The following is a 19,302-nucleotide window of genomic DNA, read 5'->3' on the forward strand; positions in this document are numbered from 1 at the left end:
TTCACTTCCATACATGGCTACATTCCATACAAATACTTTCAGAAACGACTTCCTGACACTTAAATCTATACTCGATGTTAACAAATTTCTCTTCTTCGGAAACGATTTCCTTGCCATTGCCAGTCTATATTTTATATCCTCTCTACTTCGACCACCATCAGTTATTTTGCTCCCCAAATAGCAAAACTCGTTTACTGCTTTAAGTGTCTCATTTCCTAATCTAATTCCCTCAGCATCACCCGACTTAATTCGACTACATTCCATTATTCTTGTTTTGCTTTTGTTGGTGTTCGTCTTATACCCTCCTTTCAAGACACTGTCCATTCCGTTCAACTGCTCTTCCAAGTCCTTTGCTGCCTCTGACAGAATTACAATGTCATCGGCGAACCTCAAAGTTTTAATTTCTTCTCCATGGATTTTAATACCTACTCCGACCTTTTCTTTTGTTTCCTTTACTGCTTGCTCAATATACAGGTTGAATAGCATTGGGGAATAGGCTACAACCCTGTCTCACTCCCTTCCCAACAACTGATTCCCTTTCATGTCCCTCGACTCTTATAACTGTCATCTGCTTTCTGTACACATTGTAAATAGCCTTTCGCTCCCTGTATTTTACCCCTGCCACCTTCAGAATTTGAAAGAGAGTATTCCAGTTAACATTGTCAAAAGCTTTCTGTAAGTCTGCAAACGCTAGAAACGTAGGTTTGCCTTTCATTAATCTATTTTCTAAGATAAGTCATAGGGGCAATATTGTCTCACGTGTTTCAACATTTCTACGGAATCCAAACTGATCTTCCCCGAGGTTGGCTTACTCCAGTTTTTCCATTCGTCTGCAAAGAGTTCGCGTTAGTATTTTGCAGCCGTGACTTATTAAACTGACAGTTCGGTAATTTTCACATCTGACAACACCTGCTTTCTTTCATTACTCTACATTAATTATTTCTTGGCGTTGCGATTTTTGTCCGTCAGTGTACGTAGTTAGCTGCTAACTTTGTTGCGCGAGTGTGTGTGGGAACCACTTGTTTGCGTAGACTAGATTCGTTTTCCCACGCAATGCAATGTTCGCAGATGATGCCGTAATTTACCGTCTAGTAAGGTCATCCGAAGACCAGTATCAGTTGCAAAGCGATTTAGAAAAGATTGTTGTATGGTGTGGCAGGTAGCAGTTGACGCCAAATAACGAAAAGTGTGAGGTGATCCACATGAGTTCCAAAAGAAATTCGTTGGAATTCGATTACTCGATAAATAGTACAATTCTCAAGGCTTTCAATTCAACTAAGTACCGTGGTGTTAAAATTACGAACAACTTCAGTTGGAAAGACCACACAGATAATATTGTGGGGAGCGCGAGCAAAAAAAAAAAAAAAAAAAAAAAAAAAATTGGCTCTGAGCACTATGGGACTTAACTTCTAAGGTCATCAGTCCCCAAGAACTTAGAACTACTTAAACCTAACTAACCTAAGGACATCACACACATCCATGCCCGAGGCAGGATTCGAACCTGCGACCGTAGCGGTCCTGCGGTTCCAGACTGTAGCGCCTAGAACCGCACGGCCACGACGGCCGGCGGCGAGCCAAAGGTTGCGTTTCATTGGCAGGACACTTAGAAGATGCAACAAGTCCACTAAAGAGACAGTTTATACTACACTCGTTCGTCCTCTGTTAGAATATTGCCGCGCGATGTGGGATCCTTACCAGGTGGGATTGACGGAGGACATCGAAAGGGTGCAAAAAAGGGCAGCTCGTTTTGTATTATCACGTAATAGGGGAGAGAGTGTGGCAGATATGATACGCGAGTTGGGATGGAAGTCATTAAAGCAAAGACGTTTTTCGTCGCGGCGAGATCTATTTACGAAATTTCAGTCACCAACTTTCTTTTCCGAATGCGAAAATATTTTGTTGAGCCCAACCTACAAAGGTAGGAATGATCATCAAAATAAAATAAGAGAAATCAGAGCTCGAACAGAAAGGTTTAGGTGTTCGTTTTTCCCGCGCGCTGTTCGGGAGTGGAATGGTAGAGAGATAGTATGATTGTGGTTCGATGAACCCTCTGCCAAGCACTTAAATGTGAATTGCAGAGTAATCATGTAGATGTAGACTCTTGAAACGTGAGGTTCATGTTTGTGAACAGAATCGTGCTGGCAGACGGTACGGGAGACGAAAAGTAATGAGTGGATTAATCGGGACGTGCGGTGCGCGCTGAGTGCGGCCTGCCACGGTAAGGAGGGCGCGGCATTGGCGTGTCGGCCACACAGTAACAGAGCGACGCAAGGGCAGGCTCCAGCAGCAAACGGCGCCGCCCCGTGTAGTGGACGGGACCTTGGCCGGCCGCGCTGCGAGGTGACGGCTAGCCGCCGACGCCAGAAACCGGCAGCCGCTTCCACCACAGTTTCTGCACGCACTGGAACAGTCGGCCTTGGAGAGCCCTTCATCACTCGTTTCGTCGTAAGTTTAAACCCAGTGTCAACAAAAGCCCGCTCAGCACACTCAGCGACTGGACGTCGGGCGCTCCACACCTACATCAGGTGTAGTGACGCCACTAGAAATAAGCCTTACATTTCTATTTTATTTTGCTTTATTCTTTTTATGTCTTCTGACTGCTTTCTTTCACCTACCACAAATTCCTGTCCTGTGTCAACCTCTTCATTCCCAAGTAGCAGTTTGTGACGTCTATTTACCACACCCCGTCACCACTGCAAATCACCTTACGCAAACCAGCGGTATAGTTGCCAGGAGAATTCTGGCGTCCCTGGGAGTGAGCATACATGGCGCGATCATAATAAGAAATGGTGTGACGAAAAGTGTCTGGACGCGTGGCAAGACTTTGCAAGCATGCGCTCAGGAAAGCGTTCGCCTGCAGATTCGTATTAGGGTTATGAGGTGAATATGGCGGTGACCTTTGTAAGACTCCTGAACAGAAATAGCTCCTGCATCACGCTATCTGTCTGTCGGCACGGAGTTCCTGTTACATGTATTATGAGAGCGTAAAATGTCGTTTTGTAGGAGGGGCTACTTGTTTGTGGCTGACGAGGTCAGTTTCCTAAGCGGGAGGATACCGTAGCAAGCTCGCCAAGGTCGGAAGCAGCTGGACTGTAAACTGTGTACCATGTCCTCAACACCGCACATAGCCAGGTTGGCTCCCTCCATTCTAGCGTAATAGTTCACTCGTTACCTGCGATGTGTCACACATTTACCGTTTTATGCTATCACAACATGTTTCATGTCTTTTTTTGAAACCTTTGTGCCTAAGACAGCGCAGAGGAAGTACAGTGCGTATGTCTGTGGTTTATAACAACACTAACACCTTTTTATGAACAAGATACAGACCATGAGCCGAATTCGAGTCCCTGGAAGACAGTGTACATCAAATCACGCCGGCCGGAGTGGCCGAGCGGTTCTAGGCGCTACAGTCTGGAACCGTGCGACCGCTACGGTCGCAGGTTCGAATCCTGCCTCGGGCATGGATGTGTGTGATGTCCTTAGTTAGGTTTAAGTAGTTCTAAGTTCTAGGGGACTGATGACCTCAAATGTTGAGTCCCATAGTGCTCAGAGCCATTTGAACCATTTTGTTCTAGTCGACAGACGGCTCACTTATTAACAGTGGTTCCCATCGATTTCCTGTTTAAGACAAGACAACCATCTCGCTCCCCGACTCACAAATAAAAGCATCAAACTTATAGCGAAACACGGCTATCGTCCTAACCTTTTAAATATGCGCAATTGCAACAATTTTATTTCGCGCCATCACGCAGGATCAATATTTTGTCTTCATACGTGAAACTGGCGACTAACGCGCAAATACAATCAGAAACACACAGGTAATGGATGAGGTGGTCTTATTGTTGTGCCGCTGCTTTGTAGCCCTACTACGAAGAAAACATGTTTCGGGACGCAGAGAGCTTTATTTGTTACAATAGCTTTATATATTAAGTTTGCGCATAAGTTCGTTGCATTTTTGTTTTGCATGTTGGTATTCCGGTTGCTATGAACTTATTTATCAACTGCCATTTTTTATTTGTAGTTCACTTTTGCTATTTGAGTTTACATTTTGTCATTTGGAAATAGTGAGTGGAGATGTAGACGCTAGAAAATGGTGTGCCTAGTGGGCAAATCCGAACATTTTCGACATATTCTTCTGTATGAGTTCAATAGAGTGGTGACAGCAGCGAACGCAGCCAGAAACATTTGCGGCGTGTATAATGTGCATTAATGCATTTGGATACAGGAAGGCAATAAAATGGTTTTCTCGTTTGAAGGAGGGTCGCGTTAGTAACTCCCCACGTTCAGGAAGAGCTGCGGACTTTGACGAAGGTCGTTTGAACTCGTCAATCCACAATGATCCACGTCAGAGTACTCGAGGATTGACAAATGTGATCAACTTTGATCATTCCACAGTTGTGCGACATTTGCATGCAAAAGTTCAAAAAATCGGGTTTAAGGATACCACATGCTCTAAGCCAAAAATAAAAAAAATAAAATAAAAATCAGCGGGTGGGCATGTGTGTGTGAACATCACCGACCATCCGTATACTGTACTGTAGAAAAGGTGTCTTTATGATAACATAAGGAAAAGAAAGCAATGGTTGTACTACGAATAGTACAACAAATGGTGTACCACGAATCGCTTCCCAGGGTGTAACCATCACTACTGTTATTTATTGTCAACAACTGAGACGGCTTGCAGACTCAATCCAAGAAGAACGACCAGGAGCGCTCCTTGAAGTGAAGATACATCACCACAACGCCCGCCCGCATTCTGCTACACTGACAAAAAATGCCATACAGGTTGTGGGTTGGGAAATCATTCAGCACCCATCTTATTCGTCAGATTTTGCGCCCTCCCTCAGCTTTTCACCTTTCTCGGTCTTTCTTTCTTTCTTTCATTCTTTCGCTTTCGCCATAGTCCCACAGCGATCGCAGGGTCGGCGTGGTTAGAACGGACTTGGCAAGGTTAGTTGTAGGGGTGGCCGGATGCCCTTCTTGCCGCCACCCTGTACCCCCAGGGACGGAATCAGTGTACCCCAGCTGTCTGCGTGTAGTGTAAATCGTGAAATAGTGCGAACGTGTTTCAAATGTCTGCGACGCATGTAACTGAGGCGGAACGTGGGGACCAGCCCGGTATTCACCTAGCGGGATGTGGAAAACCGCCTAAAAACCACATCCAGGCTGACCGGCACACCGGCCCTCGTCGTTAATCCGTCGGGCGGATTCGATCCGGGGCCGGCGCGCCTACCTGAGCCAGGAAGCAGTGCGTTAGCGCTCTCGGCTACCCTGGCGGGTTTTTCACCTTTCTCGCTCTCTACCGAACAAACTTCAAGGAACTTCCTTTCCGAATGAAAATGCGCTCTGAACATGGCTCTATTAGTTCTTCGCCTCAAAACCACGTGATTTGTACAGTCGCGGAATCGAAGATTTACCCCAGTGTTAGTAGGCTGTTGTAAATAATCAAGGAGAGTACATTATTGATTACTAAACTCTGTTGTGTGTATCTGTTGTGTTTATTAAACTTACGGAAAAACGCTGCGAACTTACGCACCAACACAATTATGCGAGCCTCGTCTGTTAATAGAATTGTATGTGAGGCTGAAGATTAGTAACAGACGTATGACAATTACGAAAAAGAAGATATTTTGTTGGGCATAAAATTCTTCGAGTTCCCTATGTGTTACAACAAGGAGAACAACTACTTTCTTTCGAATGTTTTCGACAAGTGCACCGTATTGCTTTAGGAAATTTGTGTCGGTCACTTAGCTTCAGACTTTATAGGTATGGAGAAAATCGAAAGAGGCCAGTCCGTAAAGTTTCCACGTACATCTACATCGATACTCTGCAAATCACATTTAAGTTCCTGGCAGAGGGTTCATCGAACCGCCTTCACAATTCTCTATTATTCCAATCTCGTATAGCGCGCGGAAAGAATGAACACCTATATCTTTCCGTACGAGCTCTAATTTCCCTTATTTTATCGTGGTGATCGTTCCACCCTATGTAGGTCGGTGTCAACAAAATATTTTCGCATTCGAAGGAGAAAGTTGGTGATTGAAATTTTGTGAGGAGATTCCGTCACAACGAAAAACGCCTTTCTTTTAATGATTTCCAGCCCAAATCCTGTATCATTTCTGTGACACTCTCTCCCATATTTCGCGATAATACAAAACGTGCTACCTTTCTTTGAACTTTTTCGTTGTACTCCGTCAGTCCTATCTGGTAAGGATCCCACACCGCGCAGCAGTATTCTAAAAGAGGACAGACAAGCCTAGTGTAGGCAGTCTCCTTAGTAGGTCTGTCACATTTTTTAAGTGTCCGGCCAATAAAGTACAGTCTTTGGTTAGCCTTCCCCACAACATTTTCTGTGTGTTCCTTCCAATTTAAGTTGTTCGTAATTGTAATACCTAGGTATTTAGTTGACTTTACAGCTTTTAGATTACACTGATTTATCGTGTAACCGAAGTTTAACGAGTTACTTTTAACGCTCATATGGATGAGCTCACACGTTTCTGTATTTAGGGTCAACTGCCACTTTTCGCACCATTCAGATATCTTTTCTAAATCGTTTTGCAGTTTGTTTTGATATTCTGATGACTTTATTAGTCGATAAACGACAGCGTCATCTGCTAACAACCGAAGACGGCTGCACAGATTGTCTCCCAAATCTTTTATATAGATAAGGAACAGCAAAGGGCCTATAATACTACCTCGGGGAACGCCTGAAATCACTTCTGTTTTACTCGATGACTTTCCGTCAATTACTACGAACTGTGACCTCTCTGACAGGATATCGCAAATCCAGTTACATAACTGAGACGATATTCCATAAGCACGCAATTTTACTACGAGCCGCTTATGTGGTACAGTGCCAAAAGCCTTCCGGAAATCCAGGAATACGTAATCGATCTGATATCCCTTGTCAATAGCACTGAGCACTTCATGTGTGCCGGCCGGAGTGGCCGTGCGGTTCTAGGCGCTACAGTCTGGAGCCGAGCGACCGCTCCGGTCGTAGGTTCGAATCCTGCCTCGGGCATGGATGTGTGTGATGTCCTTAGGTTAGTTAGGTTTAATTATTTCTAAGTTCTAGGCGACTGATGACCTCAGAAGTTAAGTCGCATAGTGCTCAGAGCCATTTGAACCAACTTCATGTGTGTTGTGTCTCACAGGAACGATGTTTTCTATACCCATGTTGACTGTGTGTCAATAGACCGTTTCCTTCGAGGTAATTGGCCGGCCGGGCGGTTGGTTGGTTGGTTGGTTTTGGGGGATTAAAGGGACCAGACTGCTGCGGTCATCGTCCCTTGTTCCAAAATTTAAAAACACTCACAAAGAATAAAAACGAACAATGGAAAAAAGACAGACGACACAGGACAAGAGAAACTTAGACGAAGACCAGACAAGACGAACTAAAATCACACAGAGTGTGACGGTGGTTGGCCAACAATAGAAACAAAAAAGGAAAAGCTAGCCACCGAGAAACACATTTTAAAAAATCAGACTAAAATCGTAGGCCATAGACCAGAGTCAACACAAAGAGACAAACACATTAAGCGGTAAAATCCCCCTGCCCGAATAAAACACAAAACTAAGCCCGCCATGGCAGTGTCATCTGTTAAAATTGCAGGGAGCGTATCAGGCAGCGCTAACGTCTGCCTGAGCACAGCGAAAAGGCGACACTCCAACAAAATGTGGACCACAGACAAAACGGAGCCGCAAGATTTCCTCTCGGCGCAATAAGTGGCCGGGCGTCAGCCGAGTGTGCCCAATGCGCAGCCGCCGGCCGGTCGGTTCTAGGCGCTACAGTCTGGAACCGCGCGACCGCTACGGTCGCAGGTTCGAATCCTGCCTCGGGCATGGATGTGTGTGGTGTCCTTAGGTTAGTTAGGTTTAAGTAGCTCTCAGTTCTAAGGGACTGATGACCTCAGAAGTTAAGTCCCATAGTGCTCACAAGGGAACCTCCCCATCGCGCCCCCCTCAGAGTTAGTTATAAGTTGGCATAGTGGATAGGCCTTGAAAAACTGAACATAGATCAATCGAGAAAACAGGCAGAAGTTGTGTGGAACTATGAAAAAAATGAGCAAAATATACAAACTGAGTTGCCCATGCGGAAGATAAGCAAAATCAAGGATGATGCGAACTCAGGAGGGCCGTGGTACTGTGGTCAGCGTGTGCAAGTGTGAAACGAGGGGTCCTTGGTTCAAGTCTTCCCTCGAATGAAAAGTTTACTTTTTTTATTTTCGCAAAGTTATGATCTGTCCGTTCGTTCATTGACGGCTCTGTTCACTGTAATAAGTTTAGTGTCTGTGTTTTGCGACCGCACCGCAAAACCGTGCGATTAGTAGAGGAAAGGACGTGCCTCTCCAATGGGGAACCGAAAACATTTGATCGCAAGGTCATAGGTCAACCGATTCCTCCACAGAAAAACACGTCTGATATATTCTATACGACACTGGTGACGGCATGTGCGTCACATGACAGGAATATGTTGTCGACCCACCTAACTTGTACACTTGGCGAATGGGTTAAAAGATTCTTCTACCTTGCCCGATTTAGGTTTTCTTGTGAAGTGATAATCACTCCCAAAAAAAAGTGGTGAAAACAGAAGAGTTTGTCACGTAAACTGCAACAAATGAATGCAACAGTTTCACAGTCGCACAGTTTCCCTGCGCTCGGTCAAAACATATGTTTTTAACGTTATCAAATTTTTCGGTTTAGGTGTAGCGTCCCCATACTACGGCGCAGTTACCTCACATCGGACGGACGGACAGATAATAATTGTCTGAAAAAAAATTAAACTTTTCACTCGAAGGTAGTCTTGAACCAAGGACCTCTCGCGCCACAGTTGCTCACGCTAACCACGGGACCACGGCGCTCCTGAGCTCACATGTCCTCGATATTGCCTATCATACACACGGACTACTCAGTTTGTATATTTTGCTTATTTTTTCGTAGTTCCACACAACTTCTTCCTGTTTTGTCGATTGATCTGTGTACAGACCTATCCACTGTGCCAACTTATCTGAGGGGGGTGTGAACCTTTGAGGTAATTCATAATGTTGGAACACAATATATGTTCTAAAATCCTGCCGCATATCGACGTTAACGATATGGGCCTGTAATTTAGTGGATTACTCCACTACAAATACCGTTACCGATTCAAAAGTTACCTACCCGAGGTGGAAAAGTTAGGCCGATGTCGATTTCCGTTCCGGTTGGCCTCTGCTGGTGACAGGATAACACTTATCGGGCAGCGAGCGACACAGACAAGAAAACGCTCTTTGAACAATAGCAAGAAGACGGATGGCAGCGGGGTGCATATCAGGGCGTGGCCGTCAGCGCACCGCTTCCCGCTCAGATAGGCCGCATGCGAAGCGCGGCGGTCGTGTCCTTGCGTCGGAGGCCGGCCGCCGGAAGCGAAGGAGCCGCGGGCAGTAGCCGCATGGCGATCAGCCGCGTCCCTGCTGGGACCCGGAACTGGGGGCGACGCCGGCGCATGAGAACTGTCCGATTAGGGACGTCGCCAGCCAGCCACGTGCAAACAATAGCGCCACGCAGCGCTCTGGGCCGAAGCTGTTCGATGGTAAACATCTACCACGCTGGGCGCATTGTCCAGAACCATTTACAGGTCGTCGATTTAAAGTTCCTATGAGGTTCGTTTTAACGCGATTCTGTCTGTTTCAATTATTCGGGAGTTGACCATCTGGTTTTAAACTTTCTTAGCTTTTTGCGTTTAATTTGATTGGGAAACCGTTGAGATTGAACTTAACATGTGTAAGACGTGTATATTTCCATTGTCTATTGTCAAACCACAATTTATGAAAGATGTTTATATTTTATTAATAGGATTAAGTAGGAATAATTAATATTTGTCATGTTGGAAATAATTGTGGTAGCAGGGAATGTCTGCACCAAAGTATTGTTGACAAGAGAGACCGCAAATTGATATAATTTTTAAAAGGGCGGGAGAGACCGCTTATGGATACATTTTAAGAAAAGAGCGGGAAAGACCGCGCATTCATACATTTTTGTAATGGTAGCAGGGATTGTCTGCACCAGAAAGCATTGTTGGCAGGAGAAACTGCACTTTAGCGTTCGTAGGAAGTCAGTAGTAAGCGAGAAGTGAAGCGAGTCGGTAGCAGGTCTGAAGCGAGAGATTGAGAGGAGCGGTGTGCCTGCCAGCCACTAGCTATGATTTACAAGAGATTATAAACGGATGTACAGAGACATCAGCTAACTATTACAATAAGAGGAACTAATATTATTGAATTAATGTTTTGAGAAAAGACTACTGAAGGTATGTTTGCGCATTGCTAGTTGTAAGATTATTGTAAAAAGTAAGCCCTATTTGAACGTTTGTAAAATCATTTCATTCAGAATACAATTAACTTTTGCCAGCAATATTGCATTTCTAAATATAATCCATCCCAATAACCATCAACGTAAAACTTTGCAAAATTTTATTGTTGTCAAGAAAAAGTTTAACTATGAATTACGTAATTTCAGTCAAATTAATTATAGAATAACGTCAGCTTTGCTATTAAAGAATAACGTCAGCTTTGGTAATAAATACAGCCACTTATTATGACAGCCCATCAGCAGCTAATAAAGTATAGTAAAACAGAGTAAGTATATTCATGTCGCAGTTCGATGTAGCAGTCAGATGGCGATCCAGTAATAGTAAAAAAGGCAAGGAACAGTTTTGGGTTATTGCAGATAACGACTGAGGGCCACGACGACGACGACACATTCTATGTTTCGTCGAAATAATCAGAAAATCACTTTTAATAAGCAGCAATTAAATTTGTATGCGAAGATAGAGAAAGAGAATAAATTTCAAAGGGAAGATTTCATTTGTTATTATTAAGCAAGAGAGAGAAATCCTAACAAAAGGCTACATAGTTTGTTGTAAAAGGGAAGGTTATCAATAACAGAAGAGATATAGAGGAGACGGGAAGGTTTCACATGGAGAGAATTTCTCAGAAGTAAGGGTGACTTCAGGTGTGCCGCAGGGGAGTGTCGTAGGACCGTTGCTATTCACAATATACATAAATGACCTTGTGGATGACATCGGAAGTTCACTGAGGCTTTTTGCGGATGATGCTGTGGTATATCGAGAGGTTGTAACAATGTACTGAAATGGAGGAGGATCTGCAGCGAATTGACGCATGGTGCAGGGAATGGCAATTGAATCTCAATGTAGACTAGTGTAATGTGCTGCGAATACATAGAAAGAAAGATCCCTAATCATTTAGCTACAATATAGCAGGTCAGCAACTGGAAGCAGTTAATTCTATAAATTATCTGGGAGTACGCATTAGGAGTGATTTGAAATGGAATGATCATATAAAGTTGATCGTCGGTAAAGCAGATGCCAGACAGATTCATTGGAAGAATCCTAAGGAAATGCAATCCGAAAACAAAGGAAGTAGGTTACAGCACGCTTGTTCGCCCACTGCTTGAATACTGCTCAGCAGTGTGGGATCCGTACCAGATAGGGTTGACAGAAGAGATAGAGGAGATCCAACGGAGAGCAGCGCGCTTCGTTACAGGATCATTTAGTTATCGCGAAAGCGTTACGGAGATGATAGATAAACTCCAGTGGAAGACTCTGTAGGAGAGACGCTCAGTAGCTCGGTACGGGCTTTTGTTGAAGTTTCGAGAACATACCTTCACCGAGGAGTCAAGCAGTATATTGCTCCCCCCTACGTATTATCTCGCGAAGAGACCGTCAGGATAAAATCAGAGAGATTAGAGCCCACACAGAGGCATACCGACAATCCTCCTTTCCACGAACAATACGAGACTGGAATAGAAGGGAGAACCGATAGAGGTACTCAAGGTACCCTCTACCACACACCGTCAGGTGGCTTGCGGAGTATGGATGTAGATGTAGAACATATACATGGAGGGACATGAGAAATGAAAGGTTGCAATAAATTTTTCATCTGTGATTATTACTTTACGTATGAACTATTCTGTTGAAGATTAATAAAAATGTTTTTCTTTGAATATTCCAAAATAATGATTCAAGTTTTACTTTTATTCAAGTACTAACGCTGTTTGTGCAAGAATGAAAATATTACTGTCCATCGAACTTAGCAAACATTTTCATGTAGCAGTGGATTTTTGTTTAACTGGATATACCCCGACTAGCTTGAAGCATAAGACTATCTTTACTATATGAAAATGTTTTCTTTTTTGTATTGCTAAGCTCTCATGAAAATTATCCACTTTTAAATACACTTTACGATGTGTTTGGAATTTATCACTTTTTTGAAAGAAAATTTACAAAAGCTGCAGCTTGTATCCACCTGTGAATGCACAAGATAAAATCTACTACCTCCTTTTATTCTGCGTCTGGAATGCTGTGAAAAGAAACACTTTATTATTTTCCTTCACCTCTACCTGTACCCTTTTTAGGATGAGGTCGTTATTGCGATCGTATATTTAAGTCTGCCGCTGCAGACTGCTCACTGCGGCGCAGCTCCGCGCCGCCACCGATATCCAATGAAATGCTGAAATTTCTTAAATAAAATGGGTAATGTCCGGTGCGAACTTTGCAGTAATCGTGAAAAACAGATTTTACTACATAAATATATTTTAACAGAAACAATTAAAATCTTTACACACCTTTTATAATCCCAGCTACAAATGGCGTCGATCATCGACTTATGACAAATGAAGACTACCTAAGAGCCTAATGCAACGTCACGGGTTCCTCTCCCATTCAGTCCGTGCAGAAGACAAGCAATTCTATTACAATATATTGCCTATTTATATCTTAACTAATTCTTGTACAGTCTGTCATTTTTAATTACATATCGTTTCTTCTGTGGCGGTTTTCACATCCTCCGCCACAGATAGGATTTCACACTCTTTGAATAATCATTTATAATAGCAAAATTCATAATTATCTTTTTCCTCACAAAATTAAGTGTCCTTTAGAAATTCAATTAACAGAAATACATATAAATTGTTTGTTACAGTGAGCATTATACATCGAAATGTTCTTTTAACTTTCACTTTGGATGCGTGCTGGCAGAGAACGTTGTATCGTCCACAAACAACGCGATATTTGTTGTGGGACATCGTGGAATATTCCGGCTTCAGCCCCTATAGTTTCACGAAGTTTCGATAGGTGGTGGTACTATACGTAGCCTTCAGAATGGCAGCTGTAACGGAGCTGCGTTCCAACAAGAGACCTTACATTGAGTTTCTTTTAGCAGAGCATCGGAGGTGTTCATAGTCGCTTGCACAATGTGTAAGGAGAGCTCGCAGTGAACGAACCACACAATCATCGCAAAAAGCTCGCGCAAACCTCTCCGATATCCCAAATTCTGGCAGCTTGCGCACAGCTGTGACTCCTGCAATGTTGGAACGAGCGGACACTTTCATTCGAGGTTCTCGACAAATCACAATCAAATACATTGCTGCTCAGCTGGATGTGTCTGCTGGTAGTACTGACACACTCGTCCACCAGCTGATGTACTCGAAGGTGTGTGCCCGCTGGCTTCCTCGGCGACTAACAGAAGATTGTAACGAGGAGCAAGGAAGAACTACACTACTGGCCACTAAAATTGCTACACCAATAACAAATGCAGATGATAAACGGGTATTCATTGGACAAATATATTATACTAGAACTGACATGTGATTACATTTTCACGCAATTTTGGTGCATAGATCCTGAGAAATCAGTACCCAGAACAACCACCTCTGGCCGGAATAACTGGCTTAATACGCCCGGGCATTGAGTCAAACAGAGCTTGGATGGCGTCTACAGGTACAGCTGCCCATTCAGCTTCAACACGATACCACAGTTCATCAATATTAGTGACTGGCGTATTGTGACGAGCCAGTTGGTCGGCCACCATTGACCAGACGTTTTCAGTTGGTGAGAGATCTGGAGAATGTGCTGGCCAGGGCAGCAGTCTAACATTTTATGTATCCAAAAAGTACCGTACAGGACCTGCAACATGCGGTCGTGCATTATCCTGCTGAAATGTAGGGTTTCGCAGGGATCGAATGAAGGGTAGAGCCACGGGTCGTAACACATCTGAAATGTAACGTCCACTGTTCAAAGTGCCGTCAATGCGAACAAGAGGTGACCGAGACGTGTAACCAATGGCACCCCATACCATCACGCCGGGTGATAAGCCAGTATGGCGATGACGAATACACGCTTCCGATGTGCGTTCACCGCGATGTCGCCAAACACGGATGGGACCATCATGATGCTATAAACAGAACTTGGATTCATCCGAAAAAATGACGTTTTGACATTCGTGCACCCAGGTTCGTCGTTGAGTTCACCATCGCAGGCGCTCCTGTCTGTGATGCAGCGTCAAGGGTAGCCGCAGCCATGGTTTCCGAGTTGATAGTCCGTGCTGCTGCAAACGTCGTCGAACTGTTCGTGCAGATGATTGTTGTCTTGCAAACGTCCCCATCTGTTGACTCAGGGATCGAGACGTGGCTGCACGATCCATTAATGCCATGCGGATAAGATGCCTGTCATCTCGACTGCTAGTGATATGAGGCCGTTGGGATCCAGCACGGCGTTCCTTATTACCCTCCTGAACCCATGGATTCCATATTCTGCTAACAGTCATTGGATCTCGACCAACGCAAGCAGCAAATGTCGCGATACGATAAACCGCAATCGCGATATGCTACAATCCGACCTTTATCAAAGTCGGAAACGTGATGGTACACATTTCTCCTCCTTACACAAAAACGTTTCACCAGGCAACACCGGTCAACTGCTGTTTGTGTATGAGAAATCGGTTGCAAACATTCCTCATGTCAGCACGTTGTAGGTGTCGCCACCGGCGCCAACCTAGTATGAATGCTCTGAAAAGCTAATCATTTGCATACCACAGCATAATCTTCCTGTCGGTTAAATTTCGCGTCTGTAGCACGCCATCTTCGTGGTGTAGCAATTTTAATGGCCAGTAGTGTATCCGTGCGGAGGTGCTTACATGTTACGAGCTGATGGTGACAGTTTGTTGTCGAACATCGTCACGGCGATGCAACGTAAGTTCATGGCTTTGAAATGGAAACAAAGCAACAATTCATGGAGTGGGGTCTTCTGGAATTCTGTAGGGGTTATTGTGCTTGATGTCGTTCCTCGTGGTGCAACGATCGAATCTGAAGTGTAGTGTGTTACCCTCAGGAAACTGAAGAAACGACTTCTGCGTGTTCTTCGGCACCAAAATGCAAACTAACTTGTTCTCAGTGATAAGGCAAGGCCTCAAACGAGGGTGCACACCAGAGTGGAGCCAATAAAAATTCATTGGACTGTTCTGCCTCATCTACCCTACAGCCCGGATTTCTCACCTTTCGACGTCCCTCTGTTTGATCCAATGAAGGAGGCACTCCACGGGAAGTAGTATGGGAATAATGGGGAGGTTATTAATGCAGCAAGACATTGGTTCCGACGTCGATAAGTGGAATGGTACCATGCGAGTGATCAGCTCTTCCGAGTAAGGTGAGGAAAAGAGCCCGCTCGGTTGGCCGTGCGGTCTAACGCACGGCTTTCGGGGCGGGAAGGAGCGCCTGGTCCCCGGTACGAATCCACCCGGCGGATTTGTGTCGAGGTCCTGTGAGCCGGCCAGTCTGTGGATGGCTTTTAGGCGGTTTTCCATCTGCCACGGCGAATGCGGGCTGGTTCCCCTTATTCCGCCTCAGCTGAACTATGTCGGCGATTGCTGCGCAAACAAGTTCTCCACGTAAGCGTACACCACCATTACTCTACCACGCAAACGTAGGGGTTACACTCGTCTGGTGTGAGACGTTCCCTTGGGGAGGGGGGGGGGGGGGGGGGGTTACACCGGGGCCGAACCGTACAATAACCCTGGGTTCGGTGCGGGGCGGCGGAGGAGTGAAGTGGACTAGTGGACTGCGGTAGTCGTCGTGTGCTTGTGGACCACTGCGGCTGGGACGGAGCCTCTCCGTCGTTTCTAGGTCCCCGGTGAGGAAAGGCCGTCACATTGAACAGAGATTATGTTGAAAAGTAGGGTTTTGCAGTCGAAAGAGTGGGGAATAATAAAGTGAATTGGAATCCTGAGTAAAACTAATCTGCTTTCAGAAAAAAGTGTGACTTTACTTGCTGAATGCCCCTTGTAGAACAATCTTTTGGAGCAAAAGTGTTGGGTACAGGCTTACGCATCGCAGCTGATGATACAAACCTTTCCCAAAGGTGCAATAAAATGGTCCTGAAGCCCCGACATGAAAGGAGGACATTCATGTCACCAGGAGGTGACGGTTCTTCATACACAAGCGAGAAAATATCATTATCTAAAATGCGTTTGCACAATGGAGAAAACAATTACAGAAGTCCAGAGAGATTCGCTCCGTGATAAAGCTGGAATGCATGAGAGATCCACTTTAATCTGCTCATCCACGTCGCCCAGAAGGCAGCAGATAGCGGCGGCTATGTTCATGCCTCGTCCATTGACTTCCGGACGGTTTTCGATACAATTCCATACTATCGCCTAGTGAACAAAGTACTAGCGTTTGAAATATTAAACCAGTTTTGTCGCTGGAGAGAAGAGTTACTAGCAACTAGAAAGCATGTCGTCCTTAAGAGACGTAAAATTTGGTTCGGGCGTACTTCAACGGAGTGTTTTAGAATCATAACCGTTCACAATTCCGGGGGTCCCAAGACGAAAGGTTAGTACCGATGGGTATGACAGGCACGATCATACGAAGGAAAAACGACTAGTTGAAACTTCCCTATTTAAATGAGGATGTCTGTACTTAAATTGCAGAATGACTGAGAAGATAAACTTCTACGTTATTTGATTCTGAAACAGCTGAATAAAACTAAACGTACTGAGCCTACTTTCTCTTTACTTTTTCTTATGTCAACACCGACCCACAATATTCCAGCGCAGCGCAATCTGACTGCTCAAAAAAATTACAATCTGGCTTCAAATAATTAATTCTAAAGAATGGCCCTGACTAAAAAGAAATCTTAACAATAACCTATACATTTCGTTAAGCACTTACCTCACAAACATCTTCATTACGCGAACTACTGAAATACAGCGAGCGTCAATACTGCCAGTTAAATAAAAGATTCTAACTACTAAAGCCACTAACTACTAATAGGCATGAGGTTAGGAAAGTAAATATTTTGTTGCAAAGCAAATAATGTATTTTTTTACCTTAATAATGTGACATCCAGTTCAAACACGAATATAAATCGTCATTGACATCTAATACAAAGGTATAGAATCATGAATAATATTCAATCTCCAAGTCGAACATGTACAGATCGTTAGCCTACGCTAACACTTCAACCTCTACCCTCCATCAATACTAACTTCTCATATCGAACATCCATCACTGCTGGCTGTTCACCTCCAACTGCCCAACAGTACTTCCATCACTGCTGGCGCCTAACTTCCAACTACCCAACACTACTGGCGATTAATTTCCAACAAAGAGTCCAACCAGCCACAGAGTCTCGTACAAAGAAAGCGCAGTCAGAAATCCAATGCAAAGCGCTACACAGCGCTGCCAACACAGAAGCAGTCGACTTACATAGTAAACGAGAGCCCTAAAACGCATACCTTAAGAGCTATGAGCACTACATCTTCGAGGCCGTGAAACAGCTATATTTTACTGTAAGCTCTTTGTTTTGCGTATGTTGACAGAACTATGAACACTTTTTCAAATTCGCTGTGAAACACACGTCTTCTACTGAAGAAGCACTTATAGCCTTAATATATGCACTTTAAACCCCATGTTTACTAAGTCTCTTTTTCTTGTTTTGGTCCATAGTATCATCTCATAAAATATGGAAATCAATAAGCTCTCAGTAGAAGAGATTTGTTTCGTAGTATCCAAGATGGTGAAGTGCTCACAGCTCTTAAGATATAGGTTTTAGAGACTACGTTTAGCAGACACTTTGTTTCGATCGTTCTTGTTATATTCCTGAATACTATTCCTCCTGGTATACCCTGTATATACCAGCGTCATACAGACGCTGCAAGAGAGGCATTGTGCATAACAGTGTGATTTACTATTGAAATTCCGAGAAGAATCAAACAGCATATTGCTTCGTCCGGTACGTATATCACGATAAGACGATGTAAGTAAAACTGTAGAGATTACGTCTCATACGAATGCTTTCCATCAGTAGTTTTTCCTGCACATCATTCGTAACGGGAGCAGCAAGGTGGGATGTTACAGTGGTACGCGAAGTACTTTTCGTCATACACTAAGGTGATTTGCGAAATTTTGATGTGCACGTAGATTGACAGAGAGTCACTTTTCCTCACTCAGCTAAATCCAGCGTCATGAAATGATAATTAAATGGACACCCTAGCTGCAAAGAGGCGTTGATATACTTCATTGGGGGCATGTTGAAACTGTGTGCCCCGACCGGGATCTACTGCTTACATGGCAGACGCTCTATCCATCTGAGCCACCGAGAGCACAGAGGATAGTGCGCCTGCAGGGACTTATCCCTTGCACGCTCCCCGTGAGACCCACATTCCCAACATGTCCACACCACTACATTCGTAGTGCGCCCAATAGATGTTTGCCCACCATACTCATTACTCGTGGCAGATTAATCTACCATGTCCCGTACGAGTTCGGGCATATCGTGTGTGTTCGCACAAGAAGGTCAATAGCCGGGAAGCCATATTTTGACTATATATGACGGTAGTATCAGTTCCCGAAAGAACAGTTACCGTTGATGACCATGCAGCTTTTGCTAGAATAAAATGATAATTAAATGGACACCCTAGCTGCAAAGAGGCGTTGATATACGTCATTGGGGACATGTTGAAAATCAGTGCCCCGACCGGGACTCGAACCCGGGATCTCCTGCTTACATGGCAGACGCTCTATCCATCTGAGCCACCGAGAGCACAGAGGATAGTGCGCCTGCAGGTACTTATCCCTTGCACGCTCCCCATCTATTAGGCGCACTGCGAATGTAGTGGTGTGTACATGTTGGGAATGTGGGTCTCATGGGGAGCGTGCAAGGATAACTCCCTGCAGGCGCGCAATCCTCTGTGCTCTCGGTGGCTCAGATGGATAGAGCGTCTGCCATGTAAGCAGGAGATCCCGGGTTCGAGTCCCGGTCGGGGCACTGATTTTCAACATGTCCCCAATGACGTATATCAACGCCTTTTTGCAGCTAGGGTGTCCATTTAATTATCATTTCATTCTAGCAAAAGCTGCATAGTCATCAACGGTAACTGTTCTTTCGGGAACAGATACTACCGTCATATATAAATCCAGCGTCGTTAGTCGGCCCCAAATTTAGTAGGTTTCTCTACAAGCACGATTCTATCC

At 44.5% G+C, this 19,302-nt stretch overlaps 1 protein-coding gene and 2 non-coding genes across 4 annotated transcripts in view; 1 reads left to right on the forward strand and 2 right to left on the reverse strand.

The window, feature by feature from the left end:
- The window catches only part of LOC126412846 (protein goliath), a 662,532-nt gene that overhangs the window by 351,596 nt on the left and 291,634 nt on the right, over positions 1-19,302 (reverse strand). The gene's annotated exons all lie outside the window — the stretch shown is intronic.
- Positions 18,798-18,872, reverse strand: Trnat-ugu (transfer RNA threonine (anticodon UGU)). Its single transcript has one exon. It is a non-coding gene; the product is annotated as a tRNA-Thr (tRNA).
- Trnat-ugu (transfer RNA threonine (anticodon UGU)) lies at positions 19,022-19,096 on the forward strand. Its single transcript has one exon. It is a non-coding gene; the product is annotated as a tRNA-Thr (tRNA).

The sequence above is a fragment of the Schistocerca serialis genome, chromosome 7 (genome assembly GCF_023864345.2).
Source record: "Schistocerca serialis cubense isolate TAMUIC-IGC-003099 chromosome 7, iqSchSeri2.2, whole genome shotgun sequence".
NCBI classification, from domain to species: domain Eukaryota; kingdom Metazoa; phylum Arthropoda; class Insecta; order Orthoptera; family Acrididae; genus Schistocerca; species Schistocerca serialis.